Source organism: Pelobates fuscus, chromosome 5, assembly GCF_036172605.1.
Source record: "Pelobates fuscus isolate aPelFus1 chromosome 5, aPelFus1.pri, whole genome shotgun sequence".
NCBI classification, from domain to species: domain Eukaryota; kingdom Metazoa; phylum Chordata; class Amphibia; order Anura; family Pelobatidae; genus Pelobates; species Pelobates fuscus.
The window spans coordinates 279,948,674-279,973,379 of NC_086321.1; positions in this window are offsets into that span (position 1 = coordinate 279,948,674).

A 24,706-nucleotide genomic window follows, 5' to 3' on the forward strand; every position below is an offset into this window, starting at 1 on the left:
ATTCTCACAAATGATGTTCAAAAATAAAGTTGAAAATTAAAATTTAAAACTAAAGTGAATGATTTTTCAGAAAAAGGATAATGTGGCAAAAAAAATCTTAACACACAAATTATAAAAGAGAGTCACAGGAGCTGAAGAAATTATACAAAAAGACAACATTTAAAATGTATACTAAAAACTGTAAGTGGCCCCCAAAAAAGGGAAAATACAATAATTTGAGATATCTAAACATGTAAAATTATGAAAAGTATATAAGTAGAAATTACATGGAAACATAGAAACATAGAATGTCATGGCAGATAAGAGCCATTTGGCCAAAATAATCTGCCTAATTTTCCAAATTATTTCTTTAGTCTCTTATCTAGAATAGCCTTATGCCTATTCCACACATGCTTGAACTCCCTCACTGTGTTACTCTCTACTACTTCTGCTGGAAGGCTATTCCATGCATCCACTACCCTCTCAGTAAAGTAATACTTTCTGATGTTAGCTTTATACATTTGCCCCTCTTATTTAATACTATGTCTTCTTGTTGTGGTAGTTTTACTTCTGTTTATACTACATATTGTAGTACATAAATTACATAAAATATACTACAGTAATTATACTACAAAATAATAAATCATACCTAAGACATAAAAAAATAAAATAAAATAAAAAATACATTTATATATATATATATATATATATATATGTGTGTGTGTGTGTGTGTGTGTGTGTGTATAAAACCTGGGGGCTGTGGCAGGCTTATGCAATGTATGATCATATACTGTAACTAAACCCCCATTATTTTTGCCTAGATTAGGTTTTTTTTTTTTTTTTTTTAAACAATGGAATCTGTCTACATTTAAGTTGCTGTTTAGTGCATAAGTGAGTGCGCTAGATCTTATTTTATATGTAGAAAGGCCATTAGGCCTGAATTTGTGGGAGGAGTAGGTCCCCTACTTAAACTTACAGCCCTTACTCACCTCTGCTTTTCAAGTTGATTGTCATCTCTGATCCGGCAAGGCAGTAAAATGCTATTCCGACAACTCGGCAGCTTGCGATATCATAAACAAGGGGCGCTCATCCTCCCTTAGCATCATGCGGCTGATTCGCAAACTAACCTGACTGGCAGCAACCGTCCAGTTCCACTTAGTCTGTATTCACATCCCGGGTAGCCACAATACGGCCGCTGGTGCTCTGTCTTGCTCTTAATTCCAGGTATTCTTCCAGGCACTCCCTACAGTCCACAGTCAGCCATCCAAGACACTGTGGTTTCATGAACTAATCCTGGATTGAATGCACTAATGCACCACGTTAGGATTCTCACACACCAAGTACTATCACCTAACATAGCTGTCACCTACAGTAGGGCACTTACCATTTTTAATAAATTCACAGCAGATTTCGGATAACAAGGTGATTTTTCTACTCAAACTATGGTGGCTTTTGCCTCCTTCTGCCACTTACATTTAAAACTTTTGTCACAATACCTTTAAACTATACCTCACGGGGGTTCAGCACCACAGTCTCACTAATTTCCCTAACAACACCCCCTTCTTGTCATCATACCCCATCAAGAAAGTCTTAAAGGGTATCTCTAAGGTTTCTGTTACACTTACCACCACCAGACTACCAATAGATGGGCCTATCTTTAGATTACTCAGAAATCTACTAGACGAATCCCCATTCGATCCCAACACGAACTTGGTGATCAAGTCTGCAATTTATCTAGCTTTTTACGATTTCCTGAGACCCAGAGAATTCACCGTTGTTTGTCAAGGGGATATCACACACAGCCTCAAAATCTCACACCTCACTAAGGTGGAGGATCACTACATACTTGTGCTCCCATCTACCTAAACTAATCACTCACTACACCCCACTATCATTCCCCTCTTTCCCACTGATAATGCTAATGTGTCCGGTTAAGGCACTAGACCATCTATGGTCAACTCATCACATGCACTTACCAGACTCACCGCTCTTACTACTAGAAGGGCACCCACTCACCACTGCTAAATTCACGACGCACGTAAGAACCTTACTGGCAAAACTGGGCCACAACCCGGCTTCGTTCTCTGTCACTCCTTCCGCATAGGAGCCGCGTCATCAGCCTCTAGTACAAACACCCCGGTCCACATCATCAAGAGACTGGGTCGATGGAAATCCTCCATATACCATACGTACATACCACGACCAGAAAGAGAGCTTCGCCAAGCCTTCAGGAATTTGGTTATGTACTAAATGCAATAAAGTGTGTTTTTACTTGAACTTCTCTTTTGCCCTCTTTTATTTACAGGCCCACTTGTATGTTGGTTTCAGCACACCACAACCAACTTTCATCTCAGACACTATCCATTAGGTATTAAATTCCGAGCACAAGTAGAAAGGCCATTAGGCCTGAATTTGTGGGAGGAGTAAGTCCCCTACTTAAACTCCCAGCCCCTACTCACCTCTGCCATTCATGTTGATTGTCCCCACCCACCTTCACCCTTATAGCATTACAATTCTCCTTGGTGGGCCCTCTTTTATTTACAGGCCCACTCGTACGTTGGTTTCAGCACACGACAACCAACTTTCATCTCAGACACTATCCATTACGTATTAAATTCCGAGCACAAATATATATATAATTTATTTATTTATTTATTTATGAAATATTTTACCAGGATGGATACATTGAGATGTCTCTCTTTTTCAAGTATGTCCTGGGTCCACAAAACATTGCATTGTTACAATAGGATACAAAATTACAAAAATACAATATACAAACAATATATATATATATATATATATATATGTGTGTGAATGTATATGTGTATATAAATATATATATATATATATATATATATACACATATACATTCACACACACACACATATATAAATTTAATACATAACAGGTAATAAATATATTCAACCATGCCAGGTGCATTCTGTGCTGAGGTATATTGCCATAGATCTCTTAAAAGATTTTAGATTGAATGATGATTTGACTGTGTTCCTGAGGTTATTCCATAATTGCGGTGTTCTGTGGGAAAATGAGGATTGAGCCACTTTATTTCTGTATTGCCGTATGCTAAATATCGTGCTAGTACTGGATCGGAGGTTATAGGAGGTGGGAACAGCCGGGGAGAGCATTCTACTCAGGTAGGGGGGAGCTTCTCAGAAATGCTCTTATGCACAAGGCTGGAAAGATGAAGAGTGATTCCAGCGATAGCTAGTTTAGCTCTTTTAACATGTCACAGTGGTGGGTAAAGTAATTACATTCTAGTAAAAAGTGGCAGGATAAATTATATAATGTATTAAGGTGGGTTTGCGGTGCGGGTGCCTACACTACATCCCCATAATCAATGACATTAGCATTTAGCATTTATGGCATAATGGCATTAGCATTTGTTGCACTATCTGTTTCTTTACTGTAGGGCTTAGGCAGGATTTGTTTCTGTACAGGGCACCTAGTTTTGGTTAAAGTTTTGAAGAGATTTTTTCAATGTGAAGGCCAAAAGATAGATTGGGGTCTAGCAACATGCCTAGATATTTAAAAGAGCAGACTGCTGTCAGTGTGCTATTTGAATTTGTTCTGATACACAGTTTTGTTGTTTACGTAATTTAGGTACAGTTCCAAAGATCATTTTTTTGTCAGTGTTTAGGAAGAGTTTGTTATCCGCTATCCACTTTTCTATTTATTTTGGAGCACAGCCTCAAGCTGCGGTAGATTGGGTTTACTAACATAGATTATAGTGTCGTCTGCATACATGTGTGTAGCTGATGATTTGCAGATGTTAGGCAGATCATTTTAAATAATGTGAATAGCAGGGGGCTGAGTATGGAGCCTTGGGGAACACCACACGTGACTGGAAGAGGGAGGGAAGCGCTGTCAGAAATTGCCACATATTGCAATTGGTCTGAAATATATGATCAAAACCAGGTTAACGGACGATCACCAATTCCTGAGTTTTTAAGTTTTTTCAAAAGGATGCCATGGTCTACTGTGTCAAAGGCCTTGGCAAAATCAAGGAAAATAGTTCCAGTTAAGTCTCCTTGTTCCATGCCAATTTCGATGTCATTGCAAACTTTTAAGAGGGCAGTCGAAGTTGAGTGATTTGGACGAAAGCCTGATTGATCAGGGGTCAGATAATTTGATTGTTGATAATATTCACATAGTTGTGTGTGGACGCATTTTTCCTAGATTTTTGACAGTACTGGGAGCAATGATATCCGGCGATAGTTAGATACCAAAGTATTGTCACCACTTTGGATAGGTACAACTTTTGCAGTCTTCCAAAGTTTAAATATGTATCCTAACACCAGGCATTCATTGATAAGGATAGTGACAGGTTTAGCAATTGCTGACACACTGAGCTTCAGCAACATTGCTGGGATTTGATCTGCACCACACTGGTTTTTCATTTTGTAATTATTAAGATGTTTATTAAAGGGAAACTCCAGTGCCAGGAAAACAATCCGTTTTCCTGGCACTGCAGGTACCCTCTCCCTCCCACCTCCCATCCCAGGTAGCTGAAGGGGTGAAAACCCCTTCAGGTCACTTACCTGAGACCCTGCCAATGTCTCTCGGCGGTGGTTTCGGGTCGGCGTCACTCCTCCCAGTAATCGCGTCAGCCGGTGGGCGAGACTGATCCCGCCCGCCGGCTGAGGAAACCTAATGCACATTCGCGGCAATGCCGCGCACACGCATTAGGTCTCCCCATAGGAAAGCATTGAAAAAGATTTTCAATGCTTTCCTATGGGGAATTGAGCGACGCTGGAGGTCCTCACACAGCGTGAGGACGTCCAGCGACGCTCTAGCAAAGAAAATCTTTGCTATAAACGCGGAAGTGCCCTCTAGTGGCTGTCTAGTAGACAGCCATTAGAGGTGGAGTTAACCCTGCAATGTAATTATTGCAGTTTCTAAAAAAACACGCATACTGAAGCACAGCTGCAGAGTCAGAGGAACCAGCGAGAACCTTACAGCGCAGCATGGGTGGACTGTGTCCTGATGCCTGCTCTGATGGACACTCGCTCCATGTTACACAGATAGGGCAGAGCAGGTATCGAATGATAGAGGGACTCCCACTGAGTGTAGGGTCTCTGGACCACCAAGAAGAGGCAGCATGGGTGGTCCCGGTCGGCAGGGGTGATAATAGCATTAAAGCGATTTACCTATATGTAGCCTGTTGCTAACCAAGGCACGATTATTGTTTAATTATAAAGCTTTAGTTTACTTTCAGAATATACATACTAAGCATTGACCCAGCCTAAAATTACCATATAGCTACTTCTACAATTGATTGTTTAGAATTGTCATTAATTTAAAATGTGCTTGTTCATCCTGTGCCCCGCATGTTGAGCGTGGGAAATGCTGGAGGACTGCTCTTGGGGCACCTCTTGCCTGCTTGTAATACACATATGCACAACAAAAATAAAGAATTAAAAAAAAAAAAAGAGTAGTGGGAGTTGGCACCCAGACCACTCCAATGAGCAGAAGTGGTCTGGGTGCCTGGAGTAACCCTTTAAGGTTACTAACAGACACAGGTCTAAAATTGAATTTCTCTATATGAGAATTTTATAGATTTGGCAGAGCCCGGTCTTTATTTGTGGTCTGAAAACGTGTGCCATTTGTTATCTTAGCAACCAGGGTGGTAGCACATCTGACAAAATAATTATTAAACGCATTTGCATTTACAGATCTAGTGGGTGTTGCAGTGTTTGGTTGTACATTTTGACAGTGGAGGGTTGGGAGTGGATTGTGGGGGTTTGTATGCTATTTATAAATTTCCAAAAGTTTCTTAGGTTTGATAGGTTATTGTTCAAAATTTTCACTGAAATATTGGGCCTTTGCCATTTTTGTTTGTTTTGTTCATGTATTTTGCATTGTCTGTAAGTACAGTGATCGTTCATGGAGCCAGTACGTTTGAACTTTGAACAAAGTGAATCTCTAAGCTGGTACATTTAAATGAGGTTAGCTTTAACCCAGTGCAGGTGTGTCCCTTTTATTTGTACTTTATGCAGAGGGGCATGCAAATTCCAAACACATGCAATTGCAGAGTCTAGATCTGGTATTATACTTAATCTGTGCCATGGTATGTTCTTGAGATCGTTTACAAAGGATTCAAGATAACATTTATTTAAAGACCTGGTTATTAGAATCTTGGGAGGGGATTTAGTGGCCTTTATTTTGTGTATGCAGTACACTAGACAGTCAGGGCCGGATTAACATAGGGGCTGATGGAGCTGCAGCTCTAGGCCCAGGCCCAGGGAATAGGCCCATTGATTTATAAAAAAAAAATAATTTGAATTTTTTTTTTTTTTTTTTTACACATTACTCATAGGTTTGCCACCTGGCTGGTATTTTATGGTATTTGAGGCTGCCTGGCCAGTGCCAGTATTGCAGTAAAACCGGTGTTCTATCAAATTCCCCTACCTCGTGAAAATCCCCTACCCTTGTCACTTCCGGTGAGGGGAATCAGCTGGATCCTGTGCTGCACATGCGTGCTAGCACTCCTGCTACGACTCCACAGCAAGGTCCTGGAAGGTAAGTAAAACTACTTTTACACTTTCATTAAAGTTAGTGCATTCACTAAGCTTAGGCACACAGGACATTTAGGGTTAAATGAGGGCTCAAATTAGGGTTAGGTAAATTATTTTAAAATTCTCTCACACTCTATTCTTACCCTAACCCTTGGGGTAAGGGTTAAAATAGAGTGTGAGAAATCACTATTTATAGATATTCCCCTAATGTGAAATATCACTAAATATGAACCAATTCTTGTCTAGTTGTTTCTTGGTTAGTGGATATACCCAGCCTCAATATCACCATTAAAACTATTATAATGAAATGGTTTAACCCCTAGAAAATCTGTTGTGTTTACTAGCTGTTTGGACTCTTGGCATTACAGTTAGGCTCCTTTTCGACTCCCTTTTACTTTTTATTATAATTTGAAAGGTGAAACAAATATCTTTGAGATAGGGAGATGATTAAAATGACATTATGAGATTAAATAATATAAATGAATGGTAATATTTCCATATAGTTACGTTATATAATATGAAATGGGCAAAGTAGGTAAGGGGATAAATGGAGCCCCATAAAGGTGTAGGAATTTCAACACTATTTTAACACATTTTAATTAAGCATATATTATTTATTAAAATACATGAAAGTTGCTTTTACATGTCTACATATTCTTTATTATGTCTTCTAATTATATTTCTGGGCTCCTTCTGAAGTGGAATATCCTCGGTGACTTAGACTCCTCTTGCTTAGCTAGGTTAAACACTTTGCGTCTCCCCACATTTGGATTTTTTATAAATCAGTATATATGGTGTGGCCAGGGAAGGCTGTCTGTTTAATACGAAGTGTGTTGTTTTCCTGGAAACACTGCTGTCATCAAACAGAAACCATTCTTCATTTCCATTCACAGAGCTGAGGGCCGAAGAGTGTTTTTCAGAATGTGAATACCCTGACTTATCAGATATGTCCCTCGCATAAGAATAATAGTGACCACTGTCAGATGATAACCCAGAATGGACCACAACAGAATTTAAAACATAGGGCACTTGTTTTTGGTTATGTGACAGGTCTTCTACCTCAGGTCTTCCATTCTCATTCTCCAGTGTCTGATCTGCTGATGCAGCCCGAGATGTTGATCTCTCTACAGGCAAATCCAGTACGAGTGGAATGGACACAGGATCCAATATCTTACGCTTCACATTGCAGATTCCATCATAGGCAAATCGCAGTAAAGTTAAAATGAGATATTGTGGCTCTTCCACGATCATCTTAGTCCTTTCTGCTGTCTGGAGGGACACACATGTTTGACACTGATACTTGTTATCTCCATCGAGAACTTCTGGTGCCAGGAAACTAGTTAGCAGGTCTTTTACCGTAGGTGTTTCCTGTGTCTTTTCCTCTCCAGTTTTTTGGCATGAGATGTTGCTAGTGGGTGATTCTGCAGCTGGGGTCATATTGATTGTAACAGAATCGTAATGTTTTTCCTCGGTAGAGCATGCCATTACCGGTGCTGGTTTGACAAATGAAGAGAAAGCCAGAGGAAGTTCAGTGAAATCTTCTCTCTTCTGGGAGGTGCTTTTGCAGGTCTTACACCAAGTGTTTGTTTTCAGCTTTCCCCCAAACATGCTTTCTATAACAGTTTTTTCTTCCTTCCTCAATTCTGTGCTCCGAGGTGTTGAATTCTGTGTTGATTTCTCCTCTTCTTGCAAGCTAATGCACAAACAAATATAAGGCAAGAACAATGGAAATTTAAAAGCTTCAACATTTGTCTTATGCACACAGAGTGTATCTTTTAAAGACTAATTAGCTAATATGTAGATTTTAGCAATGAACTTGAGTTATTTTATTAAGAAACACCTCCTAAATTATCAGTTAAAATGAATTCAATAATACCGTTTAATATTGTGTATTTTGCTATTCTTCACAATATTTAAGGTATGAATGACGACAACAACTAGTCAACAATTACTAGTTAAAAAGACTACGTATAGACCAAGTATATGTACCTGTTTAGAAGGAATCTGAGATACTCGGCAGAGTCTTCCTGGGAATTAGGACTGGACCCAGGTGGTCTTGAAGCCATAAAAAAATCACAAGGTGCATAAGCTATTCGCTGGTTAGAAATGGAAAAATACATTAATTTAAAATGTTGTACTGGCAAGAGAAAGGCCCAGTGATATTGACATAAGGCATTGTTTTTGTATGCCCATTTTAAGGCTAGGTTAACTTTATTGTTATTTTTTCTTTTTTTATCTTTTATTCAACTTAAATGAAGTGACTCAATGACACACACTGTATTATAGATTTCAGCTTTTTGCAACTGATAGGTGGGCATGCCCATTCATATGTATTGCTTAGGATTTGTGTAAAAATAGGTTTTAAACAAGTTTTGTGCTGTATTTTAAATAATAAAAGTGTATAGTTAGTTTTTTTTAATATATATTCTTTATTTTTGTTGTGCAAAAGCTAATACATGAGCTTGTGAAGCCACAACAGCATTAGCAAACTAAGCAATAACAGTGTGAAACAGTGTCATGGCACATTTTTAGGATTAAAATTAAACTAGATGGTGTATGGAGCAGAGATGTGAGAGATAAGAGGGAAAAACATAGAAAACACACATCTGCATCTCAAACAATTTATCATTGCCACTGGGTGTTGAAATACATAGACCAGATTCTCCAGGATGCTGATTTGGCTGGGGGATAAGATTAAAACCAAGCAAATAGACTAAATAAATGTGAATGGTACATTGAACAACTGGGATGGTGAATAAATGAGCCCTAGCTCAAGGCCCAAGGTGAGGGCTATGGATTATGTACAGGAGGGACTGTCAGCCTATGCCTAAATTGGGCACCATTGGAATATTCTTGCTGTGTCTATTATCAACGTAAGGCAGTTTATGTAAGCGACCCCTCATGGCCCCTTTGTGCTCAGTAGCCGATCTCCTAGAGTCTTGATCCCGAGGGTATCCTGTGCCACAGACCCGCCTTTCCGTGCCCTCATGTACAGATTCCGATGCCTGTTTAACCGGACATCGTCTCCTGTGTGGAGTGCAGTTACCAGGGGTACGACCCAGTTTGGACTGAGGTTCAGGACGGCAGCAATCAGATGCAGGACCAGACTCTTGGCATGTATATGCCTTTCCAAGCCACGTCCTCTGTTTCCACGCTGTAGGCGCGACCACTGAGTGTCAGGCCCCGCACCTATAGTTAGTTTTTTTAATGTTAAGCAAATTAGAACTTTCAGAATTTCTATAAATAAGGAAATGCTCTAGGCACCATAACCACTACCATGTGCTGTTGTGGTTTCTGGTGCCAGAAGAGGCCCTGTCCCTGGTTTCGCCCCTTCCCCCACCCCCTTTTTTTAGTAGTCAATGCATTTTACCAAGGCATCACTTTTTACCAGGGGTCCACATATGCCATGTCTCCGCTACTTAACTTGGAGAGTCAGAAACTCCTAGACAGGATCTTCCATTTGCCCTTCTATGCTAAACCCTGTATCGCCAGGCTTAACTCAAATAGTGGAAAGCTGTCTGTCAGAAGTACTGTGGGTGTAGAACGGCGCCGTGCTGATCCTAGGTAAGAAGTCAACCTGGTCTACAATGGTTTGACTACTTACAAATTGGGGAGAGGGGAGAGGCCAGAGTACTATAGTGGTTATGGTGCTTGAAATGTCCCTTTAAAAACATACCTTGTTTGTATGAGATAACTTCTTGAAAAGATGTTTCAATTTGTCCATCAGTGATTGGCACCCACTCAGATTCAGAGATAACACGTACCTCCTAAAACTGAAATAAAAACATGTGTTTTACATCTTATTCTTGGACATTCAAACTTATACGAGATACAAAATAAATGCACACAGCAGCCCCAATGCTAACTCACTGTAGCCCCATACACACACTACAGCTTATATTAATATACACACACAACAGTCCACATACATAAACATTAGATACACACATACGCACATGACAGCCCCTAGATGCACACACACCATCTAGATACACAAACACTCTCTATAGCACCTGGACTCATACACTACAGTCCATGGATTAACACTACACTGAAACACAAACTACCCTGTTCACACAAACTACAGCCCCTATACATAAAAAGGCACATTACTGCTCCTGTAACACGCTACAGTCCCTAGATACACCCACATGCACACAACAGTCCCGATACACATATGCTCTAGAAGTACTACAAATATACTCAAATGCTTTCTCTCTCTCTCAACAACTGCTAGTCAGACAGACAGACAGACACACACACACAATCTCTACAGCCCCTAGATGCACACACTTTACATCCAGTGGAAACATATACACACTACAGTGCCTAGCCACACATCGTACACCACAGACTCCTTTACACACACACATACACACTACACCACAAATAGTCACCTCTATGCACACGCAATCTCACAATCGGCCTCCAACCACATACAGTGCCACAGAGAGCCCCCCTACACATGCACAACACCCTTTACTGGCCATGCCCCACTTTTGTCCTTTGTTATCCATATTATAGGGACACCAGAGATTGCAGAGCTGTGCTTTGTTAAATAAACACAGGACATTGGTCCCATGCAAGTGCTCTTCCCTGGAGTGACAGCAGATTAGCATACTCACTTTGAGGTGGCATGCATGTCATCATTGATGACATGAAACACCCACGTTCTGTCCCTGCCCCCTTCAACTGGGCTGTTCTGCGTTTAAATACCTGGGGTGAATTATTTTCCCAGTCCAGCCCTGGTGTGAAATAAAGCATAACTTACTCTGCTGCCATGAATAATGCTTGCAATACACTGTTCATAAAACATGTGTTTCCCAAGTTGATTAGGCCAATTTTCTTGGTTTTTAATTTCACTGACTGTGGCAGGTTCTAAAGAAAGAGAAAAAACAAACTCACTCACAGTCAACAAAACGCATAATATATAAAAAATGTCTACAAACAGAAATGTGTTTTCCGTGCTCATCCAGCCAGTCTTCGTGTAATGAATTGGCGGATCAATGTGTGGAGTTACAGAATGCCCTTTTTTCACAAGAAGGTGAAAATAAATCATTCTTTTTGACTTGGTCACTGTACCTCCCTATGGAAAATGTTGGAGCTTTGTAAATATTGCTAATGGTTATAATGTTCAGTTTGTTAGTAGAATATTTATATCTACTGCCATTGACACATTCCACTATACCCAGCAACAGTGTTATTCGCCCCTCCACAGCCTCACTCCCATTGTCCCAATCCACACCCCTTTCCCATCTACCCTACTCCATTGCCATAGCCAGATATCCCCGCGCAGCTCCACTGCTATAGGCCTATTCTCTCTTCCCAGTCTCTTTTCACTCCCAGCCTCTCTATCATATGCCCTAATACACCCATTTCCCTATGCCTTGCGAATGTATTTTTTTGAAATCCTGATCTCCCATGACCTATTAGGCCCTATGTAGGTATCCTGCAGATAATCTGCCTGTGATCACCACTTCCCAAGGACTTACATATATAGAACTGTATAGAGCAGTGGTTCCTAAATCCCAAATTAGGTGCATGCAATTGTTCTGAATAAATGCTTTTTTACAGCGTCTCTGCCTTCCTAGGTGTAGTAAACCCACCTTTCACTTAGGGATGAGTCTATTTATTTATTTGCTACATTTATGTTATAAACTACAATGCAATGGTAGAATGGGTCACTGGGCTAAATTTTCATTTGAAGAATGGATCTTAAGTGCCCGTGATTCTGCTTAGTCCTTGTACAGCAGTAATTAATTGGTATATGACTTGGATGTTGTATTATTGTTATTACGCTAAACCAAGGATGGCTAAGATTGGAACCACTGTTTCTCACCGATATTACCCATGATGCTCAGCCAGCCATAGGAATGTCAGAAACATCTGTGGTGTCATAATTAGCTGTCAGTCCTCTAAACCATCTCTATGATATCCTTAATCATGTCTTACTATATATTCATGTTTATATGTATTTTCCTATTTTTAACATGTAAACAGTTACATTGAAATCTAAATTTTATTGTTATTATGTTGTTCCATTTTTCTGTAACAATATATAACTTTTATGGCTGATATATGAAATGTATAACATATATTACAAGTACATTAAGGGTCTAATCAAGCCTAATACTTCCTAATAAAGCTATGTACCTCAATTTCCTTGGGCTTGCTCTTGTCTCCGGTTACTTTGCTGCGGTTATTGTTGAGGAAGTTGATGATGTCTTGCTCACAGGTGAGATTTTCGGCTCTTCCTTTGCCTGTGAAAAACCCTGTAATGTTCAGTTTCTCAAAACAGGCGAACGAGCACCAATTGCAAACCCGCAGTCTTAAACACCTTACGAAATCAAATAGTTTTGTCCAAAATAAACGTATCCATAATATCAGATTTTGAAACCATCCAGTTTTACTTTTTGTACTGGAATCTTTGGTCTCAGATATCGTTTCCTCAATGTCAAGGACTGTTGCCTCGTCTGTCATATTTGTTTCCAACTGTTTGTTCACAGTACCACAATTTTACAATGTGTATGAAACACTGTGTGTGGATTTTTGATAAAATTTGTAATAAAACTCTAAGGACAACTCTAGCGCACTGAACAGCAATGCAGCCAATTCAGTATTAAGTGAGTGTTCCCTCATGCACTGGTGAGAAACAATTGTTCAAATGATGACATCATAACCATGTCACAATCTCATATGTTGATAATGGCATAAACAAAGTTAAAATTACTTGTGGGCTCTTAAAGTTTAAATAAAAATAAATAAATGCATAGACAACAAAACATGTGCAATATATATTTGTATACTAAGTGAGGCTAGCATTAAGGGCATCAGAAAAACAGCTATAAGATTCAACAAAATAAGGTTCTCTGTACTCAGATAGTGAAATGTGCGCCTCTTCTTTTTTTAATGATATATTTTTATTAACAAGGGAGATAAGCAAGGAATATACAGTACGACATACAGGTCCTCATAGGTGTTATCATTGGTATCGGTTACAAGTGCAATGATTGTATGAACAATAACTTATAATTCAATTCAATAGATACACTATATACACAAACAATATGTGATAGTGAAAGTGTGTAGCGCTTAGTAATAATCACTTACTCCCCAGCAATTTCTTAAGGGTATGTAAGATGTTTGGGTAGTATTAGATCCGTTTGCAGTATGTTCCTCAAAAAGAACAGAAGAAAAAAACAGGGGAAATTCGCCCTGGTGTTGAAATCCTTATAACTTTTGAGTATTTAAATAAAGGTGAAGGTATTCTTCTCACCTGAATAAGAGCCTATAACCTGGCTCTAAGTGTATTAGCCCGTGAGTCCTTTTTTAGGGGATGACTCCTTCCCTCTTTCAGCAGGATAGAATTTGTACCAGATGTATGTGATCCAATAAAGATTTTTCTACACAAACATTTAAAATCATTAAAATACATACAATGTCCTGGTAGCTGTTTTTGGACAGCTACCAGGACATTGTATGTATTTTAATGATTTTAAGAAATTGCTGGTGAGTAAGTGATTATTACTAAGCGCTACACACTTTCACTATCACATATTGTTTGTGTATATAGTGTATCTTTTGAATTGCACTATAATAGGATTGGAGAGTTCCTATTTTTGTGTGAGAGCTGCTGCACTAAGAGCACCTTATTTTGGAATTTGTTTTAAGTGCCTGTTAACACAGATTATTTTGTATACTTGTTAATAACTTATAATTGGCTGACAGTAGGGATGCACCGAAATTTCGGCCAAAAACGGTTCAAACTGGCCGAAACTAAAAAAATAAAATAAAATCTTTCATATTTTTTTTTCTAGTGCATAGTTCAACAGACATGCTTGGATTAATGGTTCAGATGATTATATATCACAATGAAAGATAGTAATGATCACATGAAAATCAAGAATACTGCACTTGGGACGGGGGGAGATCATTATGGGACAGGGGAGGGGGGGGGAAGAACACTATGGGACAGGGGAAGGGGGGGAAAGAACACTATGGGACAGTGGCAGGGCCGGATTAACATAGGGGCTGATGGAGCTGCAGCTCCAGGCCCAGGCCAATGGAATAGGCCCAGTGATTTAAAAAAAAAAAATCACTACTCTTAGGCTGCCAGATATTTCTCAGAAGTATTTCTCAGGTATTTGAGGCTGCCTAGCCGGTGCTGGGATTGCAGTAATAAACAGAGTATAAAGAGAGATTATTCTGTAATACCAGCGCCAGCCAGTAGGGGCCGCTGTTTGTGTGGAGAGAGGCAGGAATAAGAAGTTACAGCATCTCCCTCCCTGCCTCTCTCTACTCACTGATCCGCGGGGGAGCAGCTCTGCACAGAGAGGCCAGACAGCAGCTCTGAGCCTGCGAGACATGGGGACGGTGAGAAACTTGGGGAATGTAGCGGAGAGCTGCTATTACACAGGTTATCTCCACTTTAGATCCCAGTAAGGCTCAGGAACAAGTATTATAAATCCATATGGCAATAATTCCAGCAGGCAAAACAATCCAACAATATCCCAACATCAATCCCAATGACTGGGCGACACACAGCATCAGGAGCAGAACTGAAGTTTAATTCCTAACCACCTTTTTTAAAGCATTCTCCCATGCAAGGGAGGGATTCACATTAATTATACAGTACACCAATCATAGAGACGTTATCTCCCACACATCTCCTCCCCTCAGCTTAATAGCTAACATAATTATAATGTACCTACTTTTCCCCACTTCTTGGATGTACCCCAAATGTGGTAGGCACACCTTTAAATATGGTAGCCCTGGTCTGGGTGAGGAACATATCCAAAAATCACCCAGATCAGACCAGGGGTTTGGGAGTTATGGGAAGGTAAAGTTTTGACCGACCGCATGGGTAAGGTAGCCGAAAACAGTTCCATGAGATCTGGCCCTGCGGTCGGTCTCAGTTCGTGCCTATAACCGGATGAAAATACCGAACAAAATAGTTGTTGCTTGCCTTCATTTGAATCCCCTTGTTCGTATAAATATTTCTACCGAACGGCGGCCCGTTCGGTAGTTTCGGCACGAATCCACGGAAGTCTGGAGGTCTCAGCGGTGTTTGCCTGGTCGAGTGTCCGATTTTAGTTCCAGACACTCAACGGCAAAACACCGCTATTCGGGAGTTTAAGATGGCCGCCGCCACGTGTTCGTCTCACGAATGGTAGCCACCCAGAGGACAAAGAACACACTACACGAAAGGCCAATTACCCGTTCGCAACATAGTTGCAAACGGTAATTGGAGGCACACTTACTACCGGGGTGGTCTGACTGTTCGGTAGTTTCACTCTCATAATAACTGGAGTGATTCTACCGAACAATCAGACGAATGCTGCATACGAGGCTCTCCACTCCCCAGCGGCAGTGTACCGTGCAGGGAGAGGAGAGTAGCGTCCTCCCTCCCCAGCGGTAGGGTGAGCTACAGGGATGCTGGGCAGTCTTTTAATATATTTTCATGTATTGTCTATTCACCTTGTATGCAGCATTCGTCTGATTGTTCGGTAGAATCACTCCAGTTATTATGAGAGTGAAACTACCGAACAGTCAGACATGTCTCTCAGTGGCCCCTAGTCGCTCAGCCAGTGTCCCTAGTGTATCAGTGTCCCCATGTCTCCCAATGTCCCTGGTGTCTCTCTGTGTCCCTGGTGTCTCTCAGTTTCCCCATGTATCTGTGTCCCCATGTCTCTCCCAGTGTCTCAGTGTCCCCATGTCTCACAGTGTCCCAATGTCTCTAAGTGTACCCTAGTGTCCTAGTGACATCGGGACACATGGGGACACAGACTCTAAGGGATACTGGGAGACATGGGGAAACAAACACTAGGGGACACTGGGCGACATGGGGACACTGAGACACTAGGGGACACTGAGACATGGGGACACTGGGGGACACAGGGAGACATGAAGACACTGGGAGACTTTGAGACCTGGGAGACATGGGGAACTCCCAGTATTCCCATGTCTCCCAGCCAGTGTCCCTAATATCTCAGTATCCCCATGTCTCCTAGTGTCCATGGTGTCTCAGTGTCCGTAGTGTGCCAGTGTCCCTAGTGTCTCAGTGTTTCCTAGTCTCCCAAAGTCTCCTAGTCTCCTAGTGTCTCAATGTCCCCTAGTATAAAAGAAAAAATCCCAGTCACTCACTGTGATAGATTTAAGCAGGTTTATTAGACAACGCAACATTTTGACCTGTACCCAGGTCTTTATCAAGTCTCCAGTGTCCTCTATGTATCACAATGTGCCCTGTGTCTCCCAGTGTCCCCTCGTGTCTCAAAGTCACCCAGTGTCCCCAGGTCTCCAAGTGTTCCCTAGTATCACAGTTTCCCCAGGTCTCCCAGTGTCCCAATGTCTCTCAATGTCCCCCAGTGTCCTAGTGACATGGGGACACTGAGATACATGGGGACACAGACACAAAGGGACTGGGAGACATGGGGACACAGAAATGCCCTCTTTTTGTGTTTGTTCGTCCCTTTCGGCAGTTCTGGTTATGTGATTTGTGTCAGTGGCCCACCCATTTACCCCATCCATAGACTTCCTGCTTTACTGGACACGGCTGTTAGAGGGTTTGGATTTATTTGAAAGGTGAAAGCGTGAGATAAACATAGGGTATGTGTTTTTTTCATGGCTGCATCCTATGAGTTTACCTACAGCACCATTTCCATCAGATAGATGAGGCTTAGGAGGTAGGACTGTTTTAGTGTTTTTGGTCAATAAGATTTTGTAATTAGGCCCATCATAATTGTCAGCACCAGGCCCACTGGGCTCTTAATCTGGCCCTGTAGACAGTGGTCATTGAAACTGTTAGGCAGAATGCCCGCTTTCTTGATTCTGCTAGGACAACTGGAGAGAATCCAATCTAGCAAGGTATGGTTCTGACTTTTAATATTAATGCGAGTTAATTGTGTTAATTGTGTTAGCTGCAAAGTCTTAAACGGTGAACATGATTTATTATTTTTAGGATTCAGCCAATCAATATTCAAATCTCCAAAACCCAACAGTCCACTTTTTTGGTTTTGAGCTACAGAGTCACTTAGTTGAGCTATGTCAGAAAGGGAGTGCACCGGAGAAAACTAGGTGGGCGGTAGATTCCAGCAACAATGATAGTTTTACTGAAAGGGATCTCAGTTGTGCCAGAAAGGAAATCAAAGGCAGAAGGGGAGTTGTAGTTTTTTAAAGGAGTACATTTTATGGACTTGTCAACATAAATAACAATGCCTCCTCCTCTCTTTGCTCTGTCATTTCTAAAACATGAATAACCCTGTATTGCATTGGCGGAGTCTGGTATTTTAGTTGTTAACCATGATTCTGAGAGCACAATGATTTTTGGTTTGTAATGGGAACACCAGGCTTTTAGTGCATCCAGTTTAGGAAGCAAGCTACGAATGTTGCAGTGCACAAAAGAGAGGCCATTTTAGTGGGGAGATTAGGACTATAATTACCTGGGGGACCAGGGTTAGACTCCACATAATTTGTAAGGGCAAGTAACATAAGGAATAGAAATGCGGGCATAATTTTTGTTTGCCCATGTAGTGAATGGGATACTTTAAAATTTTGTGAGGTGGGGGTAGGAGGGCTATTTTTTTTAATTCTCCAACAGCCCTCAGCAGATAAGTTACAGCAACAGAGCAGGCCATTGTGTGTGATAATTTGTTTTCCAGTTTGAGGTGTGTGCTTATGGTGGTAGTGATGTGAACAAAATTGGAGTGAGAAAAGGGTTATCACGAATAACAGTATGGTCATATTTGGATTCATGTTAGTGGTATGAGGTGTGTAGATGAAAACGAAACAAAAATAGCGAAAAAAATAAATTACAAATTAAATCAAAGTATACAATATTGGTGTGTGATAGGCATGTGCATGGGGAATATGTTCGGTTCGGTTCGGCATTCCGAAATTTGGGATTTTCGCAATTCGACACTTCGGGACTTCAGCACTTCGACAATTCGGAAATTCGACAATTCGGAAATTCAGAATTTCGGAACTTCGGCATTTTGGAATTTCGGGACTTCGGCACTTCTATTGCAGCCGCTTAGTAGATAACTCCCTAATTCCCACGGTATTAGGGAGTTATCTACCAAAAGGCTGAAAGACCTAAATTGGTCTTTCAGTCAAATTTACTAATGCTAAGTAAAAATTACTTAGTATTAGTAAATGTTGCCCCTACTCGCTATACCACGAGTAGGGGCATGTCTAGTAAACAGTAAGCAGCCTGTGGCTGCTCACTGTATAAAAAAATGGGGTCCCCCCTCCCAAGCCCCCACCCGCGACGTGCGAGTGGGGGCTGTTAAACTATTGCCCCCATGGCCCCCACCCCTGAGCAGCGGGTGGGGGCCCTAAAGTAAAATTATGGGAGGGGACCTATTGTCCTCCCCCCGGCCCCCACCCCTGAGCGGTGGGTGGGGGCCCTAAATACTAATAAGGGGGACCTAATGTCCTCCCCCCTGGCCCCCACCCCTGAGTGGTGGGTGGGGACCCTAAATACTAATAAGGGGGGGACCTAAGGTCCTCCCCCCTGGCCCCCACCCCTGAGCGGTGGGTGGGGGCCCTAAATACTAATAAGGGGGGACCTAATGTCCTCCCCCTGGCCCCCACCCCTGAGTGGCGGCCCTAAATTGGAATACGGGGGGACCTAATGTCCTTCCCCCTGGCCCCCACCCCTGAGCGGTGGGTGGGGGCCCTAAATACTAATAAGGAGGGACCTAAGGTCCTCCCCCCTGGCCCCCACCCCTGAGTGGCGGGTGGGGGCCCTAAATACTAATGGGGGACCTAAGGTCCTCCCCCCTGGCCCCCACCCCTGAGCGGCAGGTGGAGGCCCTAAAAAAAAAGTCCCCCCAGGTGACTAGGGGTCCCCAAACCCCTAGTCACTCCCTCCCCCCCATTATCCCCCTACCTACCCCCCTCACCCTAAAAATAATGAGTGGGCGACCTTTAACTAAGTACCTGTAAAAAAAACAAAAAAAACTTACCATTCAATGTTTTCTTTCTTCTAAAATCTTCTTTTTTCAGCCCCAAAAAAGACCAAATAAAAAAACCCATAATAACAGACGCAATAAAAAAAAAAAAGAGAGCAAAAAATAATAATCCATGTTCACCCATGGAGGGCTCCACGTAGACTGAGCTCTGCAGGGCGGGGGAAAGCTTATAAAGCCTTGCCCCGCCCTGCAATAAGGCTCAGAGCACTCTGATTGGTGAGTTTAAGCCATACAATCAGAGTGCTCTGACAGGTAAATGAAGAGACTGACAGGTAAGTCTCTACATTTACCTGTCACAGCACTCTGATTGGTTGGTTTGAAATCCACCAATCAGAGTGCTCTGTGTAATTTTATACAGCGTGGGAAAGTTCTTTGGAATTTTCCCACGCTGTGTAATTTGACTCATAACTCTCTGATTGGTGGATTAAGTAACCAATCAGAGAGTTATGAGTCAAATTACACAGCATGGGAAAATTTCAAACTAACTTTCCCACGCTGTGTAAAATGACACAGAGCACTCTGATTGGTGGATTTCAAACCAACCAATCAGAGTGCTGTGACAGGTAAATGTAGAGACTTAGGGTGAGGGGGGTAGGTAGGGGATACATTTTTTGGGGGGAGGGGTGACTAGGGGTTTGGGGACCCCTAGTCACCTGGGGGGGCATTTATTTAGGGCCCCCACCTGCTCAGGGGTGGGGGCCAGGGGGGAGGACATTAGGTTCATCCCCCTTATTAGTATTTAGACATTAGGTCCCCCCTTATTATAATTTAGGGCCCCCACCCACCGCTCAGGGGTGGGGGCCAGGGGGAGGACATTAGGTGTCCCCCCTTATTATAATTTAGGGCCCCCACCCACCGCTCAGGAGTCGAGCCAGGGGGGAGGACATTAGGTTCCCCCTTATTGTAGGGCCCCCACCCACCGCTCAGGGGTGGGACCCAGGGGGGAGGACATTAGGTCCCCCCTTATTATCATTTAGGGCCCCCACCCACTGCTCAGGGGTGGGGGCCAGGGGGAGGACATTAGGTCCCCCCCGCTTATTAGTATTTAGGGCCCCACCCACCGCTCAGGGTTGGAGGCCTGGGGGGAGGACAATAGGTCCCCCCCATTATTTTACATTATGGCCCCCACCTGCCGCTCAGAGGTGGTGGCAATAGGTCACTGCTCACTGTTTAATAGACATGCCCCTACTCGCGGTATAGCGAGTATGGGCATAATTTACTAATACTAAGTAATTTTTACTTAGTATTAGTAAATTTGTCTGAAAGACCAATTTAGGCCTTTCAGCCTTTTAATAGATAGCTCCCTAATACCGTGGGAATTAGGGAGTTATCTACTTATTCATTCCTGTCATTACATTGACTGGCCAAGTAACTTACATTGTATATGAATGTGTGTTACTTGATTGTTGTAAGTGTTGCAAATGCTTACAGATGAATCCTGGCTATGTTTGTATACTTTTTATTTAAAATTGTATACAATGTAACATTCTTCATCTTTCACTGGGTAAGTATATTAGTACTTAGGCAATACTGTGTTTTGGAACTTCGGCACTTTGACACTTCGGAACTTCGGCAACTTCAGAACTTCGTAAATTCGGTAATTTCGGAACTTCGAAACCTCGGCAATTCGGCCATTCGGAAGTACCCAAATGTCCGAATTGCCTGAAATTCGTCCGAATTCAAATTCGGACCGAAACGAATTGCACATGTCTAGTGTGTGATATATAGCTATTTGTAGGGAGAAAGGGTATGTGTTCTATTGTGTTAAGAGATTGGAAGGATGTGTTGATCAGTGTTTGCACCTGTCATTTCAGGAGAATGAAAGTTGTGTGGGAGACTATTTATAAATGAGGAAATGAGCTTGGGGTTGGTGGGTGAGGGGTAGGGTGGGAGGGAAACTGTCTTCCAGAAGGCTACCTGTTGCAAATGGCATTAGAACAGTTGAATGGAGCTCTGTGTTGCTTGGAAGTCTGGGGCTGTGTAAGTTTTAAATCAGGCTGAGGGAGAGAGATATATTAGGGTCAGATGGGCTTGCAATAAAGCTAAGGGATGGGGGGATGCATCTATGGACATCACAGTGATAAGAAAGAGGTATTAATGTAGGGAAATAAAACCATTAAACAAAGAACAAAAAAGATATATGAGCCTATATATTAAATTAAATATTTTAAAATATAGAAAAAATAAAATAATATTTATAATGGAAATTACTTAATAAATCATACCTAAGAATTATCAGTGACCTGTTAAAAAATACTACAAGAAAAAAGCTAAACTTATAAAATAATAAACTCTAAAAAGTAAAAAAATACCCATTAAGGTCGAAATCTACATTAGGGCCCCTTAGTATTTGGTGTGAAGTTTAAAAATCCACAGGGCTTCTGTCTTATGTAAGTCTCTTTTTCAAATTAATAATTTTTCAAAAGTGTTTAATATATTTTGTTATAAAAGCCGGAACATTATTAAAATGATTAGAAACTTCAAATTTCTTTGTGAGGGTCTCTTCTCTAAGAGTTTTAATTGCTCGGTTGCAATCCCTGACCAGACTTTTTGAAGATTTTTATGTGCTGTTTTTTATGGGCTGAGATGTACCGAATTTACTCCTGTTATTTATATTCACTGTTTTCCATCCTGTTTATTTTTTACAGTGACTAGTTTTTTAAGATTTTGTGCTGGTTTCTATGGTCTGAGATACAGTACTAGATCATTTAGCAACAAGTTTATTTCTCTCTTGTGTCATTTGACACTAACTTGCTACATTGTTATTATATTGTCTGGGACTAGTTTAAGGATATATCTCCTTTCCTTTTATTTTACCACAAGTGGACTTTATTTTGTGAACCTTGTGTGTTACATTTATTTATTCATTATATTTATTTGAATCTATACAATTGATGTTCTTAGTTCATCTAAAATACGATTTTATTATTCTTTACTTATTTTTACTGTTCACTACTAATTTATGTTCAGTTTAGTCTGTCCATCTCTTTGCGACTTGGTATTTTTAAGTATTGTATGGTATACATTTAGTTCACTTGAGAGTATTATTTAGATCTTCCCAAATCTCTATTTCTCTTATTTTTTCTCTTGTATATCATATAGCGCTAGAGTTTAAATGTCTGCTAACTCTGAGAGGTATTAAGACGTCATGAAATAATCTCTCTATCAATTGAAGGTAGAGCTAAGTTCTAAACTTTTCTGTGGTCTTAGTCCATATTAAAATGCAATAAACCCTCCCTAGTGCCATTCTTTAATCTCTTCAGTCCTATATCTCTTGACCCCAACTATGTCATTTTATTTCATGACCCCCCTTTACCCCTCCTTGTGTCTCTCTCCCCATCCACATAAACCAGCTTTTGTCTCTCTCCCTATATTTACCTACACTAGTAATGTGGCTGGAAGAAATTAATTTGTACTGCCTTGTTTAGCTACCACCTAGTATAAAATGATAAAAGTACTGTTTTCCTCCCTAAAGAAGAGATCCGTGGTTGAGCATCCTGTTAAGTGTTAACCTTAACCATTAGAGCTACCTTTAAAAACAACACCTAATGTTGCTCCTAATATCCACATTAATATTAAAACACAACTCTAATCACAATTTGTTTTTACATATTTTTTACATATTTGTTGGAACTGTCATATAGTTAACTCATGAGAAATCCTGTTTTATTTAATATTTTTTCATAGTATAATAAATAAATAAAGAATAGCAAAAATCTATTATGTCACGTCTTCTAAATGCAGCAATATGTTACATTATAATTTTATACAAGACCCACAAACACCCAAAATGTGGCTACAAATTTGAAATACATGGTCATAGAAAGGTGGTCAAAATGGTCAAAAATGATATAGATGGTTATGATTTAAAAAAAAAAAATCTACTAACAAGTAACTGGGTATCAAAATTATTCCAATACTCCTAAATAATTTTATTACATGGCATAATAAAATAATGATTATTGTTATAGTCATTCTTTTTGGAATGGAATATTTTTTTGTCTTTTTTTTTGAGTGAACTATAGAATATGATTTATAATATATGATATGATATATCATTTATTTTACTATAGAATAATATGCATTCTTACTTTACATACTTTTTTGCTCATTTCCTTTTTGTGTAAAACTTTTTATGAAGCTTTGAAACAGTGCATGTTGACATGCAGTTTACTGACAAAATAGAATAACATTATAAATTTGAATGAAAGCTCGGTTGTAACCAAATACGAGTTGGAACTCGTACATGCAGAGCAACAGAGACAACATTCTACAAAAGCATATTGTGATAACTATTCAACATTTCTCATAGGAAAATATATTTAATTTTTATACTCTCATATTATTTGAATTTTAATTTCTAACCCTAAAAAAAAAATTAAATCCCTTACCCTAAAACACATCCCTAACTCAAACATATTTTGAACACTAACCCAAACCTTAAAATATATTCCTAACTCTAACTAGAGATCACTTTGAGTGCCTCCCAAAAGACCAAATTGCACAGTGCAAATTGCATGGCAAGTAAGTGAGTAGGGGTTGAGTGAAGGGTCATCTAACTGGTACTGGCATGAAGCACCATCTGCAAAGTTATTATAAGTCTGTATTACTAAGGGAAAAAGCAGAACATGGCAACTTAGGCAAGCAGAAAGTCCATGGGGGTGGGGTGGTTAAGCCCTTGTTCAACTACCTTAAAACATTTTTTTGTAATTATTCCTGATGTTGCTCCACCATTTAAAATGCTTTTCCTTGTGTTTTTGCCCTGCCCCACTGAGTCTTGGTGGTTTTTGTTACCTCCACAGATGCAGGATGGTCATTTCTTTTCCTGTGGAAAAAGAGAGTGGAATGGACAGTAGGATCTCCACCTATGCGAACAAGGCTCTCATACACATCTAGTCCATATTGTCAGTGACCATCTTTCACTGTGGGGGGGAAATAGTGCCCATCCCTTTCATTATCTTCTTCCAACTGTGTGTACAGAAATAGCAGGCAATGCAAGAGTCAGCCAGGCAGGGCAAAAAGAATATAGTAAAAGACAAAAAAAAAATTTTTTTTTAAAAGAGACCAACAGCAGTAATAATTTACTTTTTTTTTTCACTGGGAAATTTTCCAAAAACGAAAGGAAAAATTGAATGGGCATTTGATGACCCACTCACCCCTTTCACCTTTTCCTTTTTTGAAAAATCCCCTTTTTTTCTATTAAATTACTCCTGCTGCTGT